Consider the following 27,088-nt stretch of genomic DNA (forward strand, 5'->3'; position numbering starts at 1 on the left):
AAGAAATAGAAGAAGACCTTAGAAGATGGAAGGATTTACCTTGCTCATGGATTGGTAGAATTAATATTATTAAGATATCCATACTTCCAAAAGCACTTTACAGATTCAATGCAATTCCCATCAAAATCCCAATGATATTCCTTGAAGAAATAGAAAAAGCAATCATGAAATTCATCTGGAAAAACAAGAGACCCAGAATAGCTAAAGTAATTCTAAGCAGGAAGAGTGAAATTGGTGGTATCGCAATTCCCGATTTTAAACTATACTATAGAGCAATAGTAACAAAAACAGCATGGTACTGGCACCAAAAGAGGCTGGTAGACCAATGGTACAAAATAGAGGACACAGAGACAAATCCACAAAATTACAACTACCTTATATTAGACAAAGGTGCTAAAAGCATGCAATGGAGAAAGGATAGCATCTTCAACAAATGGTGCTGACAGAACTGGAAATCCATATGCAACAAAATGAAATTGAATCCCTTTCTCTCACCATGCACAAAAGTCAACTCAAAATGGATCAAGGAGCTAGGAATCAGACCAGAGACTCTGCGTCTAATAGAATATAAAGTTGGTCTTAATCTTCATCACGTGGGGGCAGGCCCCAAATTTCTTAATAAGACACCTATAGCACAAGAGTTAAAACCAAGAATCAACAAATGGGACGAATTCAAACTAAAAAGTTTTTTCTCAGCAAGAGAAATAATATGCAAGGTGAATAGGGAGCCTACATCGTGGGAACAAATTTTTACCCCTCAAACATCAGACAGAGCTCTAATCTCTAGAGTATACAAAGAACTCAAAAAGTTTAACAACAAAAAAGCAAATAACCCAATCATCAAATGGGCCAAGGACTTGAACAGAAATTTCTCAGAAGAGGATATCAATCAACAAATACATGAAAAAATGCTCACCATCTCTAGCAATCAGATAAATGCAAATTAAAACTACTCTAAGATACCATCTCACTCCAATAAGAACAACAATAAGTTCTGGTGAGGATGTGGGGGGTGGGGGTGGGGGGGTGCAGGGGAGGTACACTCATACATTGCTGGTGGGACTGCAAATTGGTGTAGCCAATTTGGAAAGCAGTATGGAGATTCCTTGGAAAGCTGGGAATGGAACCACCAATTTGACCCAGCTATTCCCCTTCTTGGACTATACCCAAAAGACCTAAGAAGAGCATACTACAGGGAAACAGCCACATCAATGTTTATAGCAACACAATTCACAATAGCTGGAATGTGGAACCAACCTAGATGCCCTTCAATAGATGAATGGATTTAAAAAATGTGGCATTTATACACAATGGAATATTACTCAACACTAAAAAAATAATAAAATCATGGCATTTGCAGGCAAATGGATGGCATTAGAGCAGATTATGCTAAGTGAAGTTAGCCAATCCCTAAAAAACAAATGCCGAATGTCTTCTCTGATATAAGGGGGGTGACTCAAAATGGGGTAGGGAGGAAGAGCATGAGAAGAAGACTACCACTAAATAGGGAAGAGAGGTAGGAGGAAAAAAGAGGGAGAAGGGGAGTTGCACAGAAGATGGAAGGAGAACCTCATTGTTATACGGAATACATATATGATGTTGTGAGGAGAAAAAGAAAAAAAAGTGTGTCACATTAGATTGGATAGAGAGAAAGGATGGGAGAGGAGGGGAGGAGTAGGGAGGATAGGAAGGGCAGCAGAATAGAATAGACAATATGATTGATGTATGTACATTCCATGTATGTATTATATATCAAAATGCATTCTACTGTCATGTATGACTAAAAATAAATAAATAAAAATTTTTTAAAAATGGCTATTTCTCAAAGACACAAAGATTCTCAATAAAATGCTAGTGATTTAATCCAGAAATATTACTTTTAAAAACACAAACATTATGAACAAGAGAATTGTATCTAGGAATAGCAAAACTGATTCAACATTGAAAAACCCCAAATTGTTCAAAAGTAATTTACCATATCAACTGATAAAGGCAATCATATAATTATTTCAATTGTTACAGGAAATGCATTTGGCAAAATCCAACACATTTTCTTGATTTAAAACAAACAAGCAAAAAAAAATACACCTAGCAAAACAGAAAACCTGGGAAAGAAGAAAATTTTCTTACCATAATAAAAAGTATCTATAAAAATACTTCCTGTGGTAACATACTTAATGATGAAAGATAATTCTTTCTCCCTAAGACCAGGAATAAGGCAAGGATGTCTGTTCTCACCAATTATATTCGACATCATACAGAGGTATTAGGCAATGCAAATAAGGCAAGGAAAAGAAATAAAAACCAACAAATTGGAAAAGAAGAAATCATACTGTCTCTATTCACAGGCTAATTATTAAATTCATCAGCTTTTCATTGTTGTGATAAAATACCTCAGAAAAACAATGTAAAGAAGGAAAGCTTGGTTTGGGTTTATGGTGTCAGAGGTTCCAGTCTACGGCCAACTGGCTCCATTACTATGGACCTGCAGTGAGGCAAAATATCAGGGCAGGAGGGCAAGGTGGAGCAGGGCGGCTCACCCCATGATGGCTAGAGAGCAGGGAAAGAAAGAGGCCAGGAACAAGATATAGTCCCTAAAGACACACTCCTGAGGACCCCCTTCCCTTCAAGTAGGTCCCACCTATGAAAATTACTCCAATGAGGACCAAACTTTCAATATATGAGCCCTTGGGTGACACTTCAGATCCAAAGTATCACAATTGTCTGTAAAGAAAAATCCTAAAGAATGTTTAAAAGCAATGAAATTAGTCTCTTTGGGAAATATTTAGAGCCAGTATTAAAAGAAAATTAATTGAATTTCTACATGCTAGAAAGAATAACTGGACTTAAAACTTTAAAAAGTAACATTTGAAGCACCCCCAAAAAGCATGAAATATTTAGATATTAATCTTACAAAATGTATACATAATCGGTATGTTGAAAACTATAAAACTGATAAATTAAAACTATAAATGAATGGAGAGATACAGTGGCCTTGTGGTTTGAAAGATTCAATAGTGTGAAGATGGTAACCCTCCCTAAACTGGTCTATAGAATCAGTGCAATTCCACTAAAATCCCAGGAGGACATTTTTTGTACAAAATGGCATGCTGATTTTTAAAAATATAGGGGAAAAAGCTATTGTCAATTATCAGTGGTGATACAAGGATGGTTTTGTGTTCAATTAAAACACAACTAAATGTATATTAAATAGGAGAAAAACTCTTTATATGGTTATATAATATAAACAGAACCACACATTGTACCTAAATTATACTATATATACCTGTACTACCATTTGGAATTTTTGGAATAATGATTATATTATTTGACTTAAAGAAACAAAAAGTATATGGGAAAGACCTACATACACATTCAACAAATGGTATTTGAATAAATGAGTACCCATATGCAAAAAAAAAAACACTTGACTTACTTCATATCATACACAAAATTAAATTGAAACCGATCATATGCTGGCTATGGTGGTACAGGCCTATAATCCCAGTGGCTAGGGAGGCTGAGGCAAAGAGGATTGTGAGTTCAAAGCCAGCCTCAGCAACTTAGCAAGGGCCTAAGCAAATAAGCAAGACCCTGTCCCCAAATAAAACATAAAAAGCTGGGGATGTGGCTCACTATTGAGAGCCCCTAGATTCAATCCCCAGTACAAAAAAGAAAAAAAAAACTGATCGTATACTTAAACATAAAATCTAAAATTATAAAACAATAGGAGAAAAAATTTACTTTGGACAAAGATTTCTTAGATACAACACCGAAGTCATGATCTATAAGAAAAATTGTTAAATTGGACTTCATCCAAATTAAAATTATCTGTCCTGAAAAAGATATTGTTAAGAGAATGAAAACTATAGGGACAGAGGCAATTAGTTCTTGTCAAGGACTGAGAGTAGTGGAAAAATTGGTGGGAAGGGGACTGAGAAAAATTTAGAGATGTTGGAAATAGAAATCTTGATTATAGTGTAGATACAAAGCTGTAGGCATTTGTCTAAATTCACTAAACTAAATAGCTAGAAGTAAATTTTCTATATGTAAATTATACCTCAATATATATGACATGTATAAAGTTCATATATATAATTGTATATTCACAATACATACCTCCATAAATGTGATACATATATATCATGACATATTTACACAAATTTTTTGCATATTTTATTTCACTTGTGTTTTCTTGGCATAAATCTAGACTCAAAGTACTTCTTTTCTCTCCAAGAAAACAACAAAACCAGCATGGCTTTGTACATTTTGACAAGCCGACCAATGGAACAATAGAAAGTCAAGAAAAAGACAAGCATGTATATGGAAACATGATTTCTGTTTGTTAAAGGTGATACTGAAGAGTAGTCAGCACATAAAGCCCCTTTTATTAACAGGATCATTTGTAATTTAATAACAATATAAAATAATCTCACACCATACATGGCAATCAATTCAGATGTATTATGAATCTAAAGGTGACAAAAATAATGACAAAGTTTCTGGAATACAGCAGAGGACATTGTTTTATTTCCTAACCATGTCATAGAACATACCAATTTTAAAGAATAAAATTGATAAATTGAACAACATTAATAGTAGTAAATTTTTGTTTTGCAAAAGACTTCATGAAGAGAATGAACAAATAAGCACAGACTGGGAGAGGATCCTTATCATACACACAATCAACAAAGAGCTTTGATCCATAATATTGAAAAAGGTCTTTAAAAGTAATCAGACAATCTAATAGAAAAATGAGCAAGAGATTTCAAAGGCATTTTACAAAAGGATATCCAAATGGCAAATAAGCATTAAAAAGAAGCTAACGATCACCAATCACTCAAGAAACTCAAATTATGAGCACAAAGAAATAGCATTTCACGGGCTGGGTTTGTGACTCAGTGGCAGAGCACTTGCCTAGCATGTGTGAGGCACTGAGTTCCATCCTCAGCACCACATATAAATAAATAAAAAATAAAGGTACACTAACAATTAAAAAACATTAAAAAGAAAAAAGAAGTACCATTTCACACTTACCAGACTAGCTAAAATAAAGTGAATGAAAAGTCTTTATGTTAACCAAGATATGAAGCACCAGGAGAGCTTAGATGGAAGGAGGTGTGGTCACAGAACCCCCAAAAGAAGTGAGACTGAGAAGTTGACCTAAATAGGCAGCAGCAGTGAGGATGGAAGAAGAGGAATGATGTGAGAGAGGATGGAAAGATTGCAAACAAACAAAAACAATGTTGACTGATTAGAGGCATGGGGACAGGATAAATAAACAAGACGATAATGTTCAAGCGAATAAGGCAAGCTCAACAACCACAGAACTTCAAGAAACTTCTCTTTTCTCATGGAGAAAACTACCATCAGCTCCAATCAACCCTTGTTGGGTCTTTATCATACCCAGAAATATTTGCATAGCACATGATAGACACAGTAACAGGATGGTGCACACTACAAGCCCTGAATCCCCATATTTATGTGGAAAGAATAAAATAATGCCAAACTTTATCAAGTTCTTAATCTCTTACAGCATTTTTCATTTGTACACCAATACTGATATCATTGTCTCATAAATCTTTCAATTTAGTCACCAAAAATATTTATTTTTAATAAAGTGCTTGAATTATGCAGACCAACAAATCAATCTTGAATGACCCAACCTTGCAGTTCTTTTCTCTGTTGGACTGAAATTATTTTCCCAAGAACTTATCAAGCCTAATCAGGGAGCATTTGAGATTCTATGTATTTAAAGGCTATTTTAAGATGCATCTTGTTTATTTTATGGTAAGATTAGCCATTTATCATTTGAAATTTCCAGGCCACAAAACTTCTAAACATAAGACCCAGCTGCTTTATGTCTTCAGTGAGTGGTCAGTGGTCAAAGGACATGTTTTGGAAGTCAAAAATCTGAGTATGAGTCAGGCTGAGTCTGCCCTGGGCAAAATTTGGAAAATAGCACATTTTTCCTATTAAACTTTGATTATTCTGTTTTTTTTTTTTTCAAGAATCCCCCACATAAAAATTTAGTCTCACTTTTCCAGCCTTGCAGTTTCCTCATCTTACCCTAAATCCTTCTTTCGTTCTGCCTTCGTCACCTTTGCGCTAATGTCTGAACTTTCTTCTTTTCAAAACTAGTCAGTACCCTTACACTTGTAACAGGCAACTTGGGCACCTCTGCTGGGGTAAAACAGAGATGAAATCCCAGTGAACTTACAGCTTGCATTCTAGGGAAAGGAGAGAGATCATCAACAGGTCTGATGGTGGTAAGTGCTGTGAATACAAATAAATCAGAATAAGAAGATGGTGATGGTGATGGTCGGAGGGTCATGAGTTTTTGGTTGTAAAAGGGGAGTCTGGAAAGCCCTACTAATAAAATGGTTTGGTAGCAAAGATCTGAACAAATGTGAAAGAGAAAGCAATGTGGATAGCTGAAGCAACTGTTATTTCTGACACACAAAACAGTAATTGGAATATCCTGAAGTGGAAGCAGATGCGGGTCTTTGAGGAATATCTGTGAGGCCTTTGTAGCTACTGCAGAGAAACATACAGTTGATCAGAGATGACATTAGTGAGGTAACAGACAGTCAAATAATATGGAGTCAGGTAGGCCTTGATAAGGGCTTTGATTTTTATCCAACATAAAATGGCAGCAGATTTTTAAAAGAAAGATGACTGGCTTCTTTTCTTCTTTGGAAAGACCACCGTGGAGGGGATTGGCTGGACTGGAATAAGTGTACCTGCTACTTGGAAGCTGCTGCGCTTTTCCAGGTGAGAGGTGGTAGTGGCTGGGACAGAGCAGGTTGTGGGACTCAGGTGTATTCTGAATATGTTTCAAAGAGCATGCTGTCGGGATTTTCTGATGAATCAGATGTGGGCATGAAAGAAAGGGATCGAGGATGACGTCATAGTTTGGGGCCTGAGAAGAAAGCTATCAAATATGGAAGCAGTGGGAAAACTGAGGAAGTAGTAGATTTGGGCAGCAGTGTGGGCTATGAGTCTATAGTTCACAGAAGTTAGGAAGGGAATAATAGATTTGCAAGTAGCTGGTTGAATTTAAAGCCAGGACTCAATAAACTTACCTATGGACAAAAATAAAGAAAAGAAATATTCCAAGGACTCAGGAAGTTCCTCTAGCATTTGAATATTGCAAAAATGAGAAAGCTCTAGCAAATTAGCCTAAGAAGGAACAGCAGATGAGATGAAAAAACCTGAAGGGAAGATTCCATTATAGCCTAAGAAAGTGATTTAAAGAGAGTGACCAGCTCAGTTCAGTTCTCCTAATAGAAGGGTAAGAAGATAAATGAGAATTAACTACTAATCTGACTATATGGAATTCCCTGATGGCCTTGATAAGGAGAGTTTGGCAGAAATGGTAAAGACAAAACTTTAATTGAGGTGGATTCAAAAAAGAATGTAGCTCTTCATGTTAGCTTTGTGTCAGTCTTCTTACCTAAGCTGGAAATTTCGGATAAACACTTGACATCACCCTCTTATTCTCCTTCTACAATCAATGATTCAGCAATTTCTGTTGATTATATTTCTGAACATGTCTCTGTCAATTTCTTTCCATGTCCACTGCCACCACCCAAGACTTTTGTCCAAGCCAACTTACCTGCACTACTTCAATAACTTCCTAGGAGCCCCACAACAACCACTGCTGGTGCCTTCCAGTCTATTCTCCAAAAGAAACTAATGGGATCCTTTCAAAACTCAGATGGAACCATGTCACCCTCCCCTTCAAAACATTTTAATAATTTGTACCGGTTTCAGAATAAACTTCAAAATTCTTAAAACACATACCTAGAGCTATTCCACACTCAGAATTTTCTCCTAATCTTGGTGTCTGTTATGTTTTGGGTATGAGGTTTCCCCAAAAGCTCCTGTTGATGCAGGAGTACTCAGATGTGAAGCGATTCGACTACGAGAGCTGTAACCTAATCAGTCCATCTTAGTGTGATTAGACTTACTGGATGGTAACTGTAGGCAGGTGGGGCATGGCTGGAGGAAGTAGTTCACTGGGACAGTACCCTAGAAGGGATCCTCTTCCTTCTGGCCCCCTCTCCCCCATACTTCCTGACCCCACCATGAGCTGAGTAGCTCCCCTCTGCCATGCCCTTCCCCTTTGATACTCTGCCTCTCCTTGGGCACAGAGCAATGAACCCAGCTGTTTATGGACTGAGACCTCTGAAACCAGGAGCCCCAAATAAACTTTCCCTTCTCTAAGTTTTTTCATTGTGCATTTTAGCCACAGTGATGATGTAGAAACTGACTAAAACAGTGTATATTTCATGTGGCCTTGTCCTCAACTGATTTTCTTTCCTGGATATATGAAGCCTGAGTCTCAAAGATGCCAAGAACTGTAGTTAGTTCCTGAATCTACACAATATAAGAAAGAGTCTTAGAAAAACTTCACACTGAGACCCACCCCTAATATTTGCAGGACCCAGGGTGAAAAATACAAATGGAGGCCAATATACCAGACTTCAAAATGTTTAAAAGTCATAAATTGAGCTTACAATACGTTAAGTAAGATATATTATGTCTTTCATAAAAATCTGGAAGGTCAATTCAAATTCACTTCTTCAATTCCTAAAAGTTCTGAAACAAATGCCCTTCTCTTTCAGCTGTTGGCATCTTTTGGCTCTGAAAGATCCTATATGCATGCCAGTATACCCCTTCAGCTTAATACTGTTCATTCATTGATTGGCAATGTATTGAGGACCTGCAATGCTTCAGTATATTAGAGAACCAGCTTATCTCAGCCTTCACATCTTATCTTCAAACATAAGCACCTCTTATGACTGTTTCCAGACTGTTTCCAGGGCCTTACCTTCAGTGAATCTTTTACCCTCTGGAGGAAAAGATCCCCACAAATTACAAAAGTAGGTATGAAACCTTTGGACACAGACTGAATCACAGGTACAAGCTATAGGCTAGAGAGTGGGTGTAGCCATAGTGTAGGCATTTATCCTTGGCCCTGAGAACCCCTGCTCCATGCAGAGGGGTATAGCTAGGGAGACCAAAGCAGGACCCTACAAAGGACAGGACCTGTGACAGAGACAGCTTTGGCTCAAGTTTAAGAGCAGTACTTGCCATACAACATCTCCCCTCCAAGATCTCTGGAGCTGCCCAGTCTCTACCTTGCAGTGCCTGATTGTTCAGTTTTCCTTCCAACCCAAATAAGCCAACCCAATATCATATTTGCAATAACTACCCCCATTTCTTTCCTTTCAAGTCAGCCAAATGTTTCCATTGTTTGCAAGCAAAACAAGTCTTAAAGTGTCTTGCATGGTTTGGCATAATCTGGTTCCTAACCACTTTTAATTCTATTCCCTTCTAATGTCTCTGGCTGGCCACACTGGTTTCTCTCAGTTTGTCACAAGAACAAAGTTCCTGTCCACCTCAGCATCTTTGCAAATGGTGCACTCCTTACCTAAACAGACCTCCTCTTCACCTGACCACTGCTTTCTTTAGAAATCAGATTAAGTGTCATCTAAGGAGGCCTTTCTAACTCTCACCTAATTAGGCATCCCCATGTTCTTATAGAACCATACATGTTTCTGAGCATATATCACTAATATTGTATTACTTGTCAAATGTTAAATCTTCCTGATAGAGACTAGGTGCTACGAGAGAAACCTCATCCATGTTATTCATGCCTCTGTCCCAAAAGCCTAGTGTGTGTACAATACAGAGTAATTGTTCAATAAATATTTCTTGGTGAATGAATTCATGGTTATTACTTGTGTCTTGATACATTATCCTCCCATCAGCCAAAGCTCAGATTTTTTCTTTGAATCCTATATCACCTCTAAGTCCTTCATTTACATTCAGATTCTTAGTAAATTAATCATTTCACACATGCCCCAAGAGAAGATAGGGTCTCTGTCTTTTCATTTAATATCAATGTATTAAGTACCTACTATGTACAAAGAGTATTTTAGGGAGAACACAGAAACAAACTAAACCCATCCCTTACTTTCACGGAGTTTACAATCCTCAAAGAATGTGAATATGCTGGTTCTCACAAAAACTAGATTTCCCCTTCTTCTCTGTCTCCATATCACCAAGTTCCCAGCACTTGCCACTGTTGGGAGATAAACACCCACCATAAGAGGACCGCTCCAGTTCCCCTTCTCCTGGGGAGTCAGGTGGCAGGGTGGGGTGGGGGTTTATATCAGATTTCTAGACACTTGGATTCCAAACAAATGAATGTCTTCTATAAAGAATGTTTGCTAAAAATTATATTCCTAACATTCTCACCATATAATGATTTAAGTCCACATAGAAAAATGCAGAATATTCTTTTCAAGGTTTTAACCTTCTGAAATATAGAAAGATACAAAGTTAGTAATAAAATACAAAGAATTTTGCTGTGATCATTCCCTTCTATGCTAGTTTTTTAGAAGGATACTATGGAAGAAAAGATTTTGATTTTATGAATACATGCTTTTGAAGAAGCTATAAAAAATTATTCACTCATGGTAGAAAATATCGGGAATGCAGGAAGCCAAAAGATGATATCTTCAGTGCTTTCTGGCATCAATCCTTTATTGCTGGTTTTCCTCTTAAAAACTAAACACCTTCATTTTTTATAAAAATAAAATATACTTAAAGTTATTATGAAGAGAAAAAATAAACTTACTGATTTAATATTCAAAATGTATATAGCTTAATAAAAATGTATCTAATGAAATTAGAAAAACAATCATTTTTTCCAATAATAAGCCCATCCTTGATTATCTTAAGGTAATAACTCCATAGTTTACTCCAAAATATCATGAGAAATTTAGAAGCTTAAGATTCTGTTCTCCAGGTAGAATGAGTCAAGTGCTTTTAAAAGAAAATTAATAATTTTTATCTAGTTACAAAATAATTACCATTAGAAACCCTTTTCAATTTTTCTCCATTACAGTACATTTAACATAATTTTCTAAGCATGAAATGTTGACATAGGTTAAGTTGTTCAAAGGAAAATGAATGCTTTTGGAATTTTATGGGAATTTCAAAGTATTACTCTTGAAAGAATCCTCCACGCAAGACAATTCGCCGGGGAGAATTCCAATTTTATTGCAAAAGGCTGTGTGCTTATATAGATCTAAGGAGAGATGGCAGGGCTTAGATAAATGGCTGGCCACCCGTTTGTTGGCAAGTTCTTCCAGATATCAGTTCCAGAGCCCAGGAATTAGTTCTTATTGGGGCTAAAGTTCCCCACCAGCGAGATTTGAAATTGGCGCCGGCACACCCGAGGGAACTTTTTGCACCAGTGAAAAAAAGGGGAAAGCAGGAAGAGAAGGTCCTTAGGCGTCATGTTGGGGTTTTTCTCTGGGGTGTGGCTGCCATTATACTTTTCCCAACGACTCTATGTGGTGAAAAAGTCAAACTTGACAAAACTGCAACATTGTTTTCGAACAATATAAATATATGTAAAAATAGTACAAATAAATATTTTGAAATAAATTAAATATAAAGTTTACTTTCTTAAAAAATCATTTATTCTTTTTATCTTTCACTTTAAATTATTTACATTTGACAAATGAAAGATTGACTAATGGCTGGTATGAATAAAATAGTAATAATTTATTTCCAAATTTTTGAACCATGGAAAATCACTGTTGAGCATATCTCTTGGAATAATTCACATAACATGAATATTGAACTGAAACTAAAAATGGAACCAGTTGTTCTACAGGATAGTTTATAACTCAATGCTATTAATAGGCTGCCAATTCTCTATAGGTTACTTTTTAGGGATTTATCATGACTTTGACCAATTTACAGTTGTATCTCTTACCTGATTTATGTAGATATAAAGAGATAAAGATAGAATTATCCTCTACAGTTATTGATATGATTCACTGAGATTGAAGCTCTCAACCCAACATCTGTACATAGAAAGCCTTTAAAGATATGAATGTCTGTGTTTTGATTTACATTTTAATTACTACCTTTCTTCAACCCAACCATCTCATTTCTCTGCTCAATTTTATAGCCAAACTCTTCCAAAGAATTGTCCACATACACTGACTTTATTTCTCAAAGGGTCTTTGTTCACTTCTGCATTCCCCAAGCATTGGCTTCAGTGCTGGCAATGAGACTTGTGTCTACCATTGAGGTAGCATGCAAGGATATTTCCAACTACTTTGTCCAATCATGCCTTGGTCAACAATAGAAAATTTTCCTGTCCAGGATTGATCACAGGTGGTAAACTAGACGACGTGAGGGAAGAATGAGAACCACACAGGAAAGGAAATTTCCACTTCCCAGAATGGTTCTTTTCCATTCCTCTCCCAGGTTTTTCCCCAGTCCTTCCTCTCTCTGAGTAGTTCCTTGGTTCTTTTTCCCAGCCCAAGTATTATGTAGTTTCCGAGACGTAAGAGAACGTCTCTGAATCTCCTGGCCTGACATTGTAGCCCCTTAGCCTCTCTCTACAAATTTCCCTGTCTTGGGAAATGCTTCAGATGCTGGTGGCTATTGTCTACACATCAGTTGAGAAGGAAGATGTTAAGGTACGTAAACAAGTCAGGATGGCACCTGGTATTTTGCCAGAAAAATGTTAAAGTCTGTAAACAAGTCTGCATGGTGTCTGGCAAAATGCCAGAGGGAGTGGTTTGTGAAGTAACAAAAGCAAGCCATTAAGTGTGGAGATTCCTTATTGGTTGACTGCTGTATCTATTTTATGCTAATTAGATAAGCTATGTAAAATGTATAAATATCACTCAGATCCTACAATAAACGGCTCCTATTCCTGCTGTATCAATGTACACAAGTCATTCGTCACCCCCAGGTTATTTTGCCCAGCCAGCCGGGCTGCGGCAGGAAGAGTTGTCAAGGTACTCAAAGGAAAGAAATATTCAAAACACAGGTCAATGCTTTGGGTACTATACAGCCAAGGTTTTTGTTGCTGTGTATTTCTTTGTATTGCTGTTATCTTAACTGACGCCAACATTAACATCTCCAAAACTCACAGTTCCAACAATATGTATACAATTGAATTTTTATTTTCCAAGCAAAAATAAAAGATCTTTACTTTGGGAGAAATATCTTCAATCCAACACACTCCGTTCAATGGAATAATTATTATCTTTAAAGCAATTGAATGAATTATTATACATCCCCTGCTGAGAAAAATTATGCAGCCATAAAAGATGAGGTATGTCCCCAGGCACTATTATAAAACAATCTTCAAGATATTGCTAACTTTTAAGAAGTAAATTGCACAGTGGTTTAATTCCATTCAGGAACATGTGTTTTTTAAATGCTATTTTAATTTTATTACATATTTCGAAATTATCATTAGTATATATGAATGGAAAACTTCTGGAGACATACATTAGAAATTGTTGAAAGGAGCTACCTCTGGCGAGTGGAACTCAAGGTTATGGATGGTATAATTATTTTGAACTTCTTTTTGTTTGATTTTTATCATATTTCATTTTTTATTATATGTACACAAAAAAAATATAACTCTTCTCCCTATTATATTTGAAGGTCTAGTTTCCTGCAAAGTATATCTGAAGGATTTCAGCAATGGTACAGACTTACAGTTATTAAAATGAAAGAAAACATAGCTCAGACATTGGAACTTGATTCAAAATCCTGTCCTTACACTGTCTCCTTCATGCTTCTCTGAGAACTCCATATATACACAGAAAATACATGCACAGAAGGCAATGGCCATTAAGTAAACATTTCACTGCTCTGGGTCTGGACCAGCACTGTGAGCTGTGGTGGACCAGCAGTCTGAGCTGTGGTAAACCAGCACCCGGAGCTGTGGTAGACTCCATATCATAGTTAAGAAAGCATATGTAACCTAAAACTAAAACAACAAAAATGGCCTTCTTGCTCATTTTTCTCCCATGTCCTCAACCAAATATGAGGTCTCTCCTCTCCCAAGTAAGGAAGACTAATATAGAAAATGGCGCAGCATGGTGGGGTTAGGGGTGTTAGAGGAGTAGGGCATCTTCCTCAGCTCAGAGCAGTGAGCCCATCTAACACTATGAGCCCAGGACTGATCTTGGGAAAGAAGGTAGCCACTAGACAGCCATGATCTGAAGTCTCCAGGGGAGTGGGACCCTCCGACAGAGGCAAACCACATCTGGTACTGCTGGCCCCGCCACTGAGGCTAGGGCAAAGTACAGGAAGGTGATTGCCAAAGAAAAGGAAATGGTAGCTAGCACTCCCCATCACCCAGTTGCTAACTGCCTCAGGGGGAGGCTTTCCAACAAAGCAATCACCCCCAGACAGCTCTCTTCCTGCCTTTAGGTCACCACATAGGCAAGATTAGAGGAGAAGGAGGCATGAGAAGAAAGGAAACCTTAACTATAAAAGGGGCAAGACACCCCCAGTTTCTTGGGCACTAGCTCTGGGCTCCCTTCTCTCCAGTGTCAGTCTGTTTCTCCGCCCCACCCCCTCCTGTTTCTTAAATAAAATTTACTTTTTGCTCTTGCCTAAGCGCTTCTCAGGTGTTCCATCTTCAACACCAGAGGAATGAGGACCCGAGACTAATTTTCAAAGACTAGTATCACCACCATCACTTACGCAGTGCAGGAGCCTTTATTTGGGGTTGGGTTCAAGTGCACTGTTCTGGACCATACTTAGTGGAGTAAGGATAGTAATCTACTGCTCAAAGCCATTCCATGCTTACTTTATACAGTGTTTCTTCAAGGCACCATCTGGTTGGTGAAGTCACCTTTAAAAATATTGTTTCACTTTGATTAAATATGTCATCTTTCATTTTAAAATTAATTTGAGTTAAACTGGCTTTAGAGGATGACCATTATTTCAGTCTGCTAGAGACATTAATGTTGAGAAGATGAAAAAGGGGGAAAAAGCATCAAATCAAAAGGAACATTGAAGAGTGAAATAACAACATCTTTAAGTGTTTTTCTATACAAGTCAGCACTTCAGTGCTTAAGCTCCAACATTGTATCACCCGTCCCCCCCACACACACACCCCAATGTCAGAGATAAGTCCAGGCTATAACAAATATTTCAATTTTCATTGAGCTAATATCAAAAATATTGGTCATAGTTATTTGTTCACAAATAAAATTATTAATATTCATGTATTCTAGAATACTAAACATAAAGAACATAGTAGGCTAGTAATAAATATTCATGAAAGAATGAATTCTCAAAGGTTAAAAAGCTTTAAACCTAAGAATATTTTTTCTATTTTGTGAACTCTATTTTTTAAAATTTTTATTCAATTATCTCAATTTAGTTTGGTTTATGTTTGATTTATTGTTGTTTGTTGTTTGTTGTTGTTGTTCAAGATGGCTCTGGTTATTGAGGTGTTTGGAAATTCCATATAAATCTTAGGGTTGTTTCCTCTAGTTCCTTGAACAATTTCATTGGTGTTTTGATAGGGATTGAGTTGAATCTATAGATTGCTTTAACTAGTGTGGACATTTTAACAATATTGATTCAATTAATCCATGAACACAGTATGTTTTTAAAGTTCATTATTCCTCCTCATTTTAGTTCATCATTGTCTTATATCCTTGATTATAAAGATCATTCAGTTAAATTTATTTCCAGGTATTTTTTGGTAGCTATTGAAAATGGGATTGCTTTCTTGATAATACAACCAGGTTTAAAGAATTATCTCAAATGTGACTTTTTCATGAATCTATTTAAAACTGCCACACCCTGCATCAAATTTTAAATCACTAATAATAATAGTTTCCACTATCTACCAGGCATATTTTTAAATAAACATGTCATTTATACATGCCACATCACCAGAAAAGTACACGTATTTTAAGTTTTCAAACAAATTATTGCAAAACAAACACACTTTCAGAAGACTCATGGAATGTGGGCAATAGAATCTCCTTTTAATGGGTGAAGAAATTAAAGCTTAGGGATATTATATAACTTGACCAAGGGTATATTGCTGGTAATTAGAGGATGTAGAAATTTAGAAAAGACCACATCTCCCAAGTCTCCAGAGTTACTTGGTAAAATACTCCAAGCCTAACCTTGTCAGACAGAGTCTGCTTTAATTCTCTTTTGGATTCATTCCTTACCTGTTCTATACCAGATCTGCAAATAATATGAACTTCTGAACCTCTTATTCTTTCATCCTTCATGGCCCAGGCCTGATTACTCCTCCCTGACCCTGTCTGTCCTCGTTTTCCGACCTCCATCTTGTTCTTGGCTATAATAAGCTACTAACTGCCTGGTCTTCATTCTCTGGCTCCCAAATTTCTGGCTCAATTCAGACCTGGACATCTGTCTGGCTCTTTCCTGAGCCCCTGCCGGCCCAACCCCGTCCTGACATTGCCCACACAAGTGTATTACAGACTCCCAGGGAAGAATTTGACGGTTCCCACTGAAGTCATCTCAATCATTCAGATCATTTGCCAATCAGGCAACTTTCTGATGCTGGCTTTCAGAGTCACTCCAAGATTAAGCAATACATTATGTTTACTAGAGGAGAAGTTCCCTTCTACTACTGGATTCCATGCCAATTCTATCTTAGCCATGGCAGCAGTGACTACTTTCAGCATTATCTCTTCAATTTGCTTAATTTAAACAAGAGTTAGATGTATGAGGAGGAAAAAACAAATTTCTTTATCTCATTTTCCTTTTTACTCTCTATTTGGAATTCCCAAATGAATTTAATTGATTAAATGTATTATCATCATGCCTTTATCTTCCCAAACTACTTACATTTCTTAAAGCAAATTAATTAGGCACAGATCTATAGAGCCATGGAAGTTCCTGTGCTCTGGTGCCATTTGAAGATCCTTACCCCTAACACAAAAAAATAAGTCAAAATGTATTCAATTTTCCTAGCTCTAGGCTCACTATTGCAAAATGGTCAATACTGATCTCTCCAGGTATCCCTGGAAGGGGCCATTGCAGCCTCAGGATTAGTGGTCGTGGAGCAAAACTGCTATCATTGTCTGTCCAGTTTAGTTTCCAACAGCTGTGTGCAATGAACCTATAACCTATGACCAGTATTAGACAATTTAAAATATAAGATATTCTAACCAGAGTAGAAATTACATAGTTTATATTAACCACAGACAAAAGATAAAAGGTATGAAAAGTGAACAGTTTCCAGAGAAATGATAGATAAATGTACACTAAATCATGATAAATGTACACTAAACCTATTTGTCTAGATTTTTTTCTTTTTCTTTTTTTTTTTTTTTTTTTTTTTTTTGGTATCAGGGATTGAACTCAGGCGTGCTTAATCACTGAGCCACTGAGCCACATCCCCAGCCCGTATTTATATCTTATTTACCCAGGTCACTGGGATTCCAGGCATGCACCACTGTGCCCAACTTGTGTAGAATTTTTTAAAGATTTATGAATGATATGGAACGTGATTATCCCATGTTCCCACATAGGTCATGTTCATTGCCTTTCATTGGCCACACCTAACTGTTCTAAAGTTTATCATCACTCCAAGTTTCTCTTAGAATGTGATCCCCCGCATTAAAGTGGCTGCCAGTTAAAGTCATGGGTAAAGAGAATGAAAACTGACAGACAAGATAGAAGACAAGGTATTTGGATTCATATATGAGGATATTTTAGGCTGCTTTTGTTTACTGGGTTTTGTTTTGTTGTTTTGCTTTGTTTTTTTTATTTTTTTTTTATTTTCTGGGTTTTCTATAATCAGTATATAAACCTTTAAAGAGTTTTTTTTAAAAGAATTTTTATATAAAAACAAAAATAGGATACTCAACCCACTGCCTAGTTATCACAATCCAGGCTAATAATGATGACACATTTTAAGGGGAAATTTGTTTTCCACCCTATTAGATAAATCAAAAGGGTCCAAATATTTATTTGTTCTTAAAGCAAAGACAGATTTATCAAGCCAAATGTTTTACATACTTATTTCAACCACTAGAATTCTTTCATTCCCTGACTTGATGTGTTAGATTTATTGGTTTGAAATTTCCCCACAACCACAGTCATAAATAAATAACTACTCTGAGAATTTCTAGTCTTTATTTAAAGTTAGACTTCTGAATGTTTTCAGGTAATTACAATCAGCAGTTCCCCATAAATTTTGAGAGCAGAACTTAACTGCTAAAAGAGTTCCAGCTTCTGGGCCACAGGCATGAGGTTTTATGTCCATTATTATTCAAAAGGAATCTGTTTATAAGAAGAAGGATCCAGACTATAAGACACAACAAACAAATGCCCTGCCAAGCTGAGTCAATCAGCTATCAATGTATGAATCATTTGGAAAACTCCTTTGAAGATCCTCAGGAACTACGAAGAACTGATTCAGTTCTGCTTAATATTTGCACCCAAAAAAAAAAAAATCACAGCATCAAGAATGGAAAATGAAGAAAATGTACTCTGGACTGTTTAAAACACACATACAACTGGATCCATGAGGCAAGACTGAAATAACAGGATCCTCTTTGAATGCTGTTTTAAGAAGTCCATCTCTCTTTTTCAGGCTTGTTCAGTGTGTAGTCACCATAGGACAGCATTGTTGCTTTAAGAGATGTTAAATAACTTGAGACTAATAACCAGCAGCTCTTTGTCAGAACCAAATCTCTGAAGGGACTATAAATGATAATATTACACATTATGTCCCTAGAACTCTGGAGTAGAATTTGTTGTCAATTTTTCATTAAACATTTTTATTTTCTTTATAATGTTCCCTATAATTATGATTAATTAGGGAACACAAACTGCTTCCAAATGAAGCTAACAGTGTGTGAGTTGGAATTATTGGAGGTGGTTTCAACATATTTCACAGAGAAACATATTTTAAAATATTCATACCACATGTCTCATTGGAAGAAGCCTGACATTCTGTAATCTCCAATACAGGGGATAGCCCCAGTGGGAGATAGAGGTGGGCTCTCCCCAGAGGTTCACGATAGCCAGAGGCAGTCATTTCCAAAAGGTAGACATCTATGCAGTCGTTATCAGGCATTTCCTTCCAAGAGAAATAAGAAGTCTTCTAACTATAAACAGAAAGCAAAGTGTTTTCATCCTCATGTTTATCAATTCAGTGTATATTATAAAACAATGTTTTTAATTATAGATTCCAATGGATGTACTCTTAAAGGAAATAAAAGAAAGAAATCTCCAAATTGTATGTTACTTTCAACAAGATCTTCTTTCCACAAATTGGTTCCTATAAATTAAGTTTTTCAAATTCTGGGATAAAATAGCCAAACCTTACCAACTGCATTATGACCAACCTGTTACCCTCTTTTTGATCAGTCCAGATTGTAGCCAGTCTCATTCCTCAAGGTCAGTTTAAATTTTTTTTTATCTTCCCAGAATCACGCTATGAAGAGCTCCACCTCGATAGCCTTCAGTTCTGAGGCTTGACGTCCTGAACATGCTGGCTCTTTTGTTCCACTCCTGGAAAGAACCTCATGAAAGTCTCCACCATATTTTTTCTCCCCAGATTTCACCTCACTTCCTGCAGCATTTCTTTGCACAGTCTACTAGATCTATTATTTCAAATGTGCCTTTACCACCATCCTAAGCCCCCTTGACCTGCTGTCCCAACATCACAGCAGAACTCTAAACCTTGGTGCTATGAATTGAATTTTTCTGTTCCCCTTCCCACCAAAATTTATATGTTGAAATCTTAACAGACAATATTATGATATTAGGAGGGAAGGTATTTGGGAGACAATTAGATCTTGAGGGTAGAGCTCCCCATGAATGGAATTAGTGATGTTATAAAAAAAAGAGCTTTCTCCCTCTCTTCCTACCATGGGTGTATAGTCTCCAATCCAGAAGACAGCCCTTTCCAAAATCTGACTGAGATAGCATCTTAATCTCTTTCAACCTCAGGAACTATGGATTATAAATATGTATTTATATTTATAAGCAACCCAGTCTAGTACTCTGTTATAGCAGCCCAAATTGTCTAGGACATTGAGTAAATCAACTTGCCTCTTACACAACATCCACACGACTCACTGAGCAATTCCAGAGAAAGATACTTTTCCCCATTCATACCACACTACTTATGGTTCCTTAACATGATCTTGCTACATATTACTCCACCCAACTGAGATCCTCTTTTTTGGCCATTGTATTTCTTCTTTTGAGAAATGTCTGTTTAGATCTTTTGCCCATGTATTGATAGGGTTATTTGGCTTTGGTTCGGGTTTGGGTGTTTTGTTTTGTTGTTGTTGTTTGGTGTTAAGTTTTTTTTTTTTAGTTCTTTATATGTTCTGAATCTTGATCCCCTATTAGAGGAGTAGCTGAAAAAGATTTACTCCTATTCTGTAGGCTCTCCACAATCTTATTCTTTTGTCACACAGCTTTTTAATTTTATACCATCCCATTTATTAAGTCTAGGTTTTATTTCTTGAGTTTCAGGGATCTTGTTAAAACATTGACTCCATCAGTATACAAGTTACCATCAAAGGTATCTGTGTATGTAGATGTGGTGGCTAAATAAAGAACCTTCAAAGATGTCCGTAATATCAACTTGTTACTATAATTGCAAAAAGGACTGCACAGATCCTTAATTAAGTTAAGGATCTGAAGATGTGGAGTTTTCCTGGATTATCCAGTTCTTCACCAATACACACATACACACACAATGATATAAAGATGAGCAAAGCTGGAAGATCAAAGACCCTCTAGGGTCATGTAAGAGATGCAACGATGGAAGAAAGAAGATGAAAGGATGCTAGGAAGAGGTAATGACCCAAAGAAGGTGAGTAGCCTTTACAATCTGAAAAAGGCCTGGAAATGGATGTTCCCCTCAGAATCTTTAGAAGGAACCAGCCCTGTCAATACTTCGGATTTGTCCCAATAAGACTAACTTTGGACTTCTAACTTCCAGAACTGTAAAATAATAAGTTGTTTGTATTTTAAGCCAGTAAGTTAGTAGTGACTTGTTACAGCAGTAATAGGAAACTAATGAACTGTGGTCATTCATTCACCCATTCTCTTTATTCCAGGTAGCAGAAGACCACTCTGCTTTTGTGATAAAGTTTTCCTATAAGCCAGTCTTCCATAACTACACTGTGCAATGCAAAACCAGAAGAGTACCATTTCTACCTAAGATTTATACATTCAGTGCAGTGTAATGATTAAAGCACTGTCTCTGAGTCAGACTTTGAATGGGGATTTGAAAGATGTGAACAATTTTCAGAAGGTGAAAAAGTATAAGTTTGTCAAGGGCTCCATTTCTCAGGGAACTTAAGTCTTGTGGGTAAAGGTAAATGATAAATAAGTAAAAAAAAATAATTTGAGATAGTAGTAAATTCTGCAAAGAGTATAAAACAGGAAAATAGAATGGCGAGTGTATATTATGGGAAGTCACTGGAAAGTTTTAAATAGGGGAGTGATATATACAATCACAGGCCACATAACAATGTTTTGGTCAGTGATTGACCACAAATATGACAGTGGTCCCATGAGATTATAATATTCACCTAAATGTATAGCCATTTTAGTTTGTGTGCATATACCATGGCACTCACATAATGACAAAAAGATAAGAAAAAATTCTCAGACTGTGTTCCTGGAATTAAGCAATACGTGACTATGTGTTGTTTTAAATATTCCTCTTTTACATGGTGAGAGATGGAGATCTACTTCCATTCTTATCAAAACTGCCTCAAGATGGATTTAAATTTAAGAACTGAAAACATGAAGCTACTAGAAGAAGAGAAGAACACTTTTATGACATTGAAATAGACTAAGTTTGGGGGGATAGCACAGGCAACAAAAGCAAAAATTGGAAAATAGAATTACATCAAATGAAAAAGCTTCTACACAGCAACGAAAACAACTAACAGAGTGAAAAGATAAATTTACAGAATGTGGGAATATATTTGCAAATTAGTCATCCAAAGGGATGAATATCCAGAATAAACAAAACTAAAAAAACTCAACAACAACAATCCAGTTTTTAAATGGGTAAATTATCCAAGTATATCTCAAAATAATATATACAAATGGCCAACACATCTATGGAAAAAATGCTCAACATCAGTAGTCATCAGATAAATACAAACCAAAATCATAATGAGAGATCACTTTACCCCCATTAGGATGTCTATTTCAAAATACAAAAATTACAAGTGCTGTGGAAAAATATAACAAAAGATCTGGCAAAAGAATAACTATCATACACTGTTGGTGGGGATATAGATTAGTACAGCCATTATGGTAAACAGCATGGAGATTCCTTTAAAAATTAAAAACAGAACTAGCATATGATTCCACAATCCCATGCTTGGGTGTATATCCAAAGAAAAGGAAATCAGTATGTCAGAGAGATAACTGTGCTTCATACTTATTATAGCACTATTCACAGTACACGGGATATAGAATCAAGCTAGGGGTCCATTATGGGAAGAATGGATACAGAGAATGTAGTACACACACACAGAGGAATATTATTTAGTCATAAACATAATGAAACACTGCCATTTCCAGCAAAATGAATGAAACTGAAGGACATTATCTTAAGTGAAATAAGTAAGGCACAGAAAAACATACACCAACTGTTTATATATATATATATGTGTGTGTGTGTGTGTGTATGTATATGTATATATATATATATATATATATATATATATCTATATAGATATAGATATAGATAGATAGATAGATAGATAGATAGATAGATAGATAGATATATGCAAAAAAAATAAAATTCATCTCATGGAAGTAGAGAACAGTGGTAACCAAAGCCTGAGAAGGAAGGAGGGGATGGAGAGATTATGTTTAATGAGTACAGAAGAGCAGTTGGAAAGAAAAAATAAATTCCAATGTTCTATATAGCACAGTAGGTAACTCTGGTTGACAACAATTCATTGTATATTTCAAACTAGCTAGTATAGAAGATTTTTAATGTTCCTAACACAAAGAAATGATAAATATTTGAAGTGATAAATAATCCAATTACCCTTATCTTCTCATTCCACATAGTATATATTCACTGAACTATCACACTGTAATCCATAGATATGTATAATTACTATGCATCAATTAAAAATATATATGTGTTTAAATCTTATGATTCTTCTTTATGTATGGAAGTTTAGATTTTAATATGTGCTCTTGTTTCCACAAGCACATTTAGGAAACTATAGGAATCATCAAGTAAGAAAGGATGGTAATGTGGACTCAGTGGCCACACTGGGTGTGATATGAAATATTTTGATTTGGACTATTCAACAGGTGACCTAATAGAAAATTATGGCAGGTTGACTATGGCAGAGTCACAAGGGGAGCACAGGAATCCAGGATGACTTCCAACCTTTCTATCTCATGATAGATGGAGATATCTTTATACATATGCCCCTCAAATTACAGTAGGGTTGTGTTCACATAAACCCATCATAATTTGAACCTAGTATAAGTCAAAAGTTCACTGAATACACCTAACTTGCTGGAGATCATAGCATAGCAACATAGTACATTGCAGAGCACCTTTTGTTTACCATTGTGATTGCAAGGTTGACTATGAGCTGCAGCTTGCTGCTGCTGCTCCCAGCATGACAAGAGCTTATCACACTGCATATTGCTAGCCAGAGAGAAGATCAAAATTCAAAATTTGAAGTTTCCACTGAATGCACATCACGTTTGCACCATAATAAGTTTGAAAAAATTTAAGTCCAACCACAATTAGTTGAAGACCATGTGTTCAGAGATGGGAAACCCTGGCAGAGGGACAGGTAAGAGAATCAGAGGTCTTTGTCTCAGACACAAAACATAGAAGGTTTATCTGTATCTAAGTCAAGATATCAAGTAGCCAGTTGGAGATGAAAATTGGGTGACATATGGTAAGGTCACATATTCATTAAGCAATGTTACAAAGGTACAAGAAAGTTTATGCAGGTTGTGAAAGCCTGGAATAAATGTTAATAAGATGGCCTTTAATCTGTAAAAGAAGCCAATAAATGTTTCTGTGCACATAGTGACATAGGTGTTTTAGAGAAGTTAATAAGACTGCAGGGTATAGGTTTGAAAGAAGCCAACACAGGCTGGGGTGGGGCAGCCCATTAGGAGGAAACTGAGGTCATCCACCTCAGTTCAGAGCTTTGAACCTATTTCCCACAGAAATACAGTTCAAACTGAGAACACTAGCAAGAAATTGAAAATTCTTTTCGGTCTATGACCTTAAGGAGGCTATAAAGTTCAGATGTTTCTTCACAATTTCTGAGGCATAGTCTACTATTTTTTTTCAAGTAGACCATAAACATGACAGTTTCTACATGCACAACTGATTTAGTCATTATGGTCATCAAAAATCCATATAAAACCATCTCAGTCTGTCAAACAATCCATTGTCTTCTATCTGTTTTGCATAGTTTTTTACAACTGACACAACCAAGGTGTTATTTTTGTATCTGTTAGCCAGACCCATGTTGACAGTTAATAGAACAGCCACTCCCCATGCAGCATACCACAACGGAGGCAGTGGCTCTGCCAGCGTGGCTAAATCTGAGTGCATATCTAGAGATCTAGAATGTGCCCTGCCCTGTTGTCTACCAAATCTGAATTTTTTTTCAACCTCTCTTTTATTTTATTTTCTATCAAGTTATAGCCCCTATCCTCTAAGTTTCTGAAGTAAGTGAAAAGATAAAAACCAAGATTCTTTTTTGAGTGGATCAAAAATTTGTACTATTGGGGGAAAATACCTTAAATTTTTTTCAGTCATCCCAGATAGAACTATGCTCCAATGATCTATGTATTCCCTAAACAATCATAGCAGAAATATCCCCAATCAATGATATTGGCCAAATTATATTGTTAGATTATGTAACAAAAAATCCCACCATTACGTACACTATAATGCACCAGTTAAAAAATATGGAAAAAACAGAAATAGCCCCAATCTACTGCAACCAAATTCTGGGCCAGGATCACGAGGAAAGGCTGAAGGGATTCCAAATAACATAATTTAGTTTTAGTGTCCACGCGTGTTCTTTGCCACCTATACTGATAGATGGCCAAAAGGTAGTCAAAAGAAACAATTAAAACAGTTTTTCCCTAGAGTCATGAAGAATTTTTGACAAAAAGTCCTCATAAATAATACATTTAAAAATAACCATGAAAGTCATATTTTAGCCATAGGATCTGTAAAAATCCACTTATCTCTCTCCAGCATGTATCTTACCTTCAAAATGATTATAGCAATTTGTCCTTCACAGAGGATATTTTGGAGGATATTCGTACTTGTATGCTTTGAAAATGACAAATACTGTGCAAATATCATTTCATCTTATCAAATGGTAGAGAAAAATAGATCATTGATTATATGGTTTTCTATATAGTCCTTGTGGAATAGACTACCTTTTAAATAGAAAAGCAGTGACACAAACCTTGAAAATTATTCAATTAAAACAGCTGCTTCATTCAACAAAACCTACTGTCCATGTGGTCAGCAGCCTTTAAGTGACTCTCACTGGAGCCCATGTCCTGCTTTTAATGTGTAGCTCCCTCTGGACCTAGTAGGGGTAGTAGGCCTAGACCTAGTAGAGATTATATATATATATATATATATATATATATATATATATATATATATATATATATATATATATATATATAACAAAAGTGATGAAATGTCACTTCCAAGATTAAGTTATGGCTTCTATCTAATTTACCTTCTCTCACACTCTCACTTGCTCTGATGGAAGCCAGTTGCCATGTTGAAAGCGGCCCTATGGAAAAGAGCTCCTTATGGAAAAGGGAGGCCTTTAGCCAACAGCCAGCAAGCTACTGAATTCTGCCAACACCCACAAGAAAGATCCTGAAGGCAGATCCTTCTCCAGTCAAGCTAGACATGAGGCAGCCCCAACCAATGCCTTGATCACAACCAGAGAAAGACCCTGAGTTGTGCCTAGATTCTTGACCCACAAAAACTGAAGGGTGACAAAAATTTGTTACTTTAAACCACAAAGTTTTGGGATAACTTGTTATGTGGTTATATAGAGCTCATACAAGCCATAATTAGCTTTGTGGAATAAAATGGTGAATAAAGACATTTCAGTGACTGCAACTGATGACTTATAATTAATTAACAATTTTCAGGTGATAATGATTAAGGATCTATGCCCCACAGAAGCCCAAAAGTAAACAGAGCTCCATGAAAAAGACTAAATGAGGCACCCTGCTTTTGTCAAAGAAAAATTATTATCATCAACTTATTTTATACATAGTTATTCATAAATCTGCACCTCATTTTTAAAACAGTATCTCTAGAGTATCTTTTCACTTAGTGCAGACCCTTCTATAAATCTTGCCAAGACTTCTGCCAACTTGGTACATGTCACCAAAATGCCAAGTTCTTCCCAATCAACCAAGTCTGGTTACTTAATCCTTTATTCACGAAATGAATGATATGCTTTCTTTCACGAAAAATATTGATACTCATAGTCATGATATATTTATTTTCCTTTACTGGTAGAAAATTTAGAGTCTAAGTTAATATGGAAAAACAATAAAAACAAAAATCTATGTCCTTGTATCTCTAAAGCAAGGTAAGTAATTGATGATCCATACCCTGTCTAGGGCTAAAGATATATAATTTAAGGTCTCCCTGTAGATGGATAGATAGATAGATAGATACATAGATACATAGATACATAGATATATTATATTAATATAGATATTATATTAATTATATATATAATGCTAACCTTTTGTTCCATGCTTGTTAGGTAAAGGAACTCATGAAAAATGTCCTTCAAAATCAAAAGCATAACTGGAGAATTATATTTACTCACAACCATGACCATGAGACTTTAGTCTACTGGTTTTTCTCCTAGGCTCTAGTTATCTGGGCCTTGGACAGCATCCAATGATGGAAAGGGGATGCAAATAGTACAGAAATCAGGGATGAATTTAACTGACAGCATGAAGTCAGAGTCAACATCTGCTTCAGGGAATATCAGACAACTCCAACATAATGTAACTCAAAGCTATAGAATTTCCAAATGATTTCCAAAATATCTTAAATTCCCAGATTTTTCTGGGCAGCACATGTTGATTTATAGGAAATATTGCCTCGCTTGGAGAATAGAGAATACCTAGTGAAAGAACTTTTAATGAGTGTTAATGAGCTTCCTGCAGGAAATCTAGAGTGTGACAAAACATG

General features: G+C 36.2%; 1 pseudogene; it reads right to left on the bottom strand.

Annotated features, from left to right (window-relative positions):
- Positions 1-16,160, bottom strand: part of LOC143404077 (cyclin-D1-binding protein 1-like) — a 109,292-nt pseudogene extending 93,132 nt beyond the window's left edge.
- Between the last annotated feature and the right edge of the window lie 10,928 nt (positions 16,161-27,088).

The sequence above is a fragment of the Callospermophilus lateralis genome, chromosome 7 (assembly GCF_048772815.1).
Source record: "Callospermophilus lateralis isolate mCalLat2 chromosome 7, mCalLat2.hap1, whole genome shotgun sequence".
NCBI classification, from domain to species: domain Eukaryota; kingdom Metazoa; phylum Chordata; class Mammalia; order Rodentia; family Sciuridae; genus Callospermophilus; species Callospermophilus lateralis.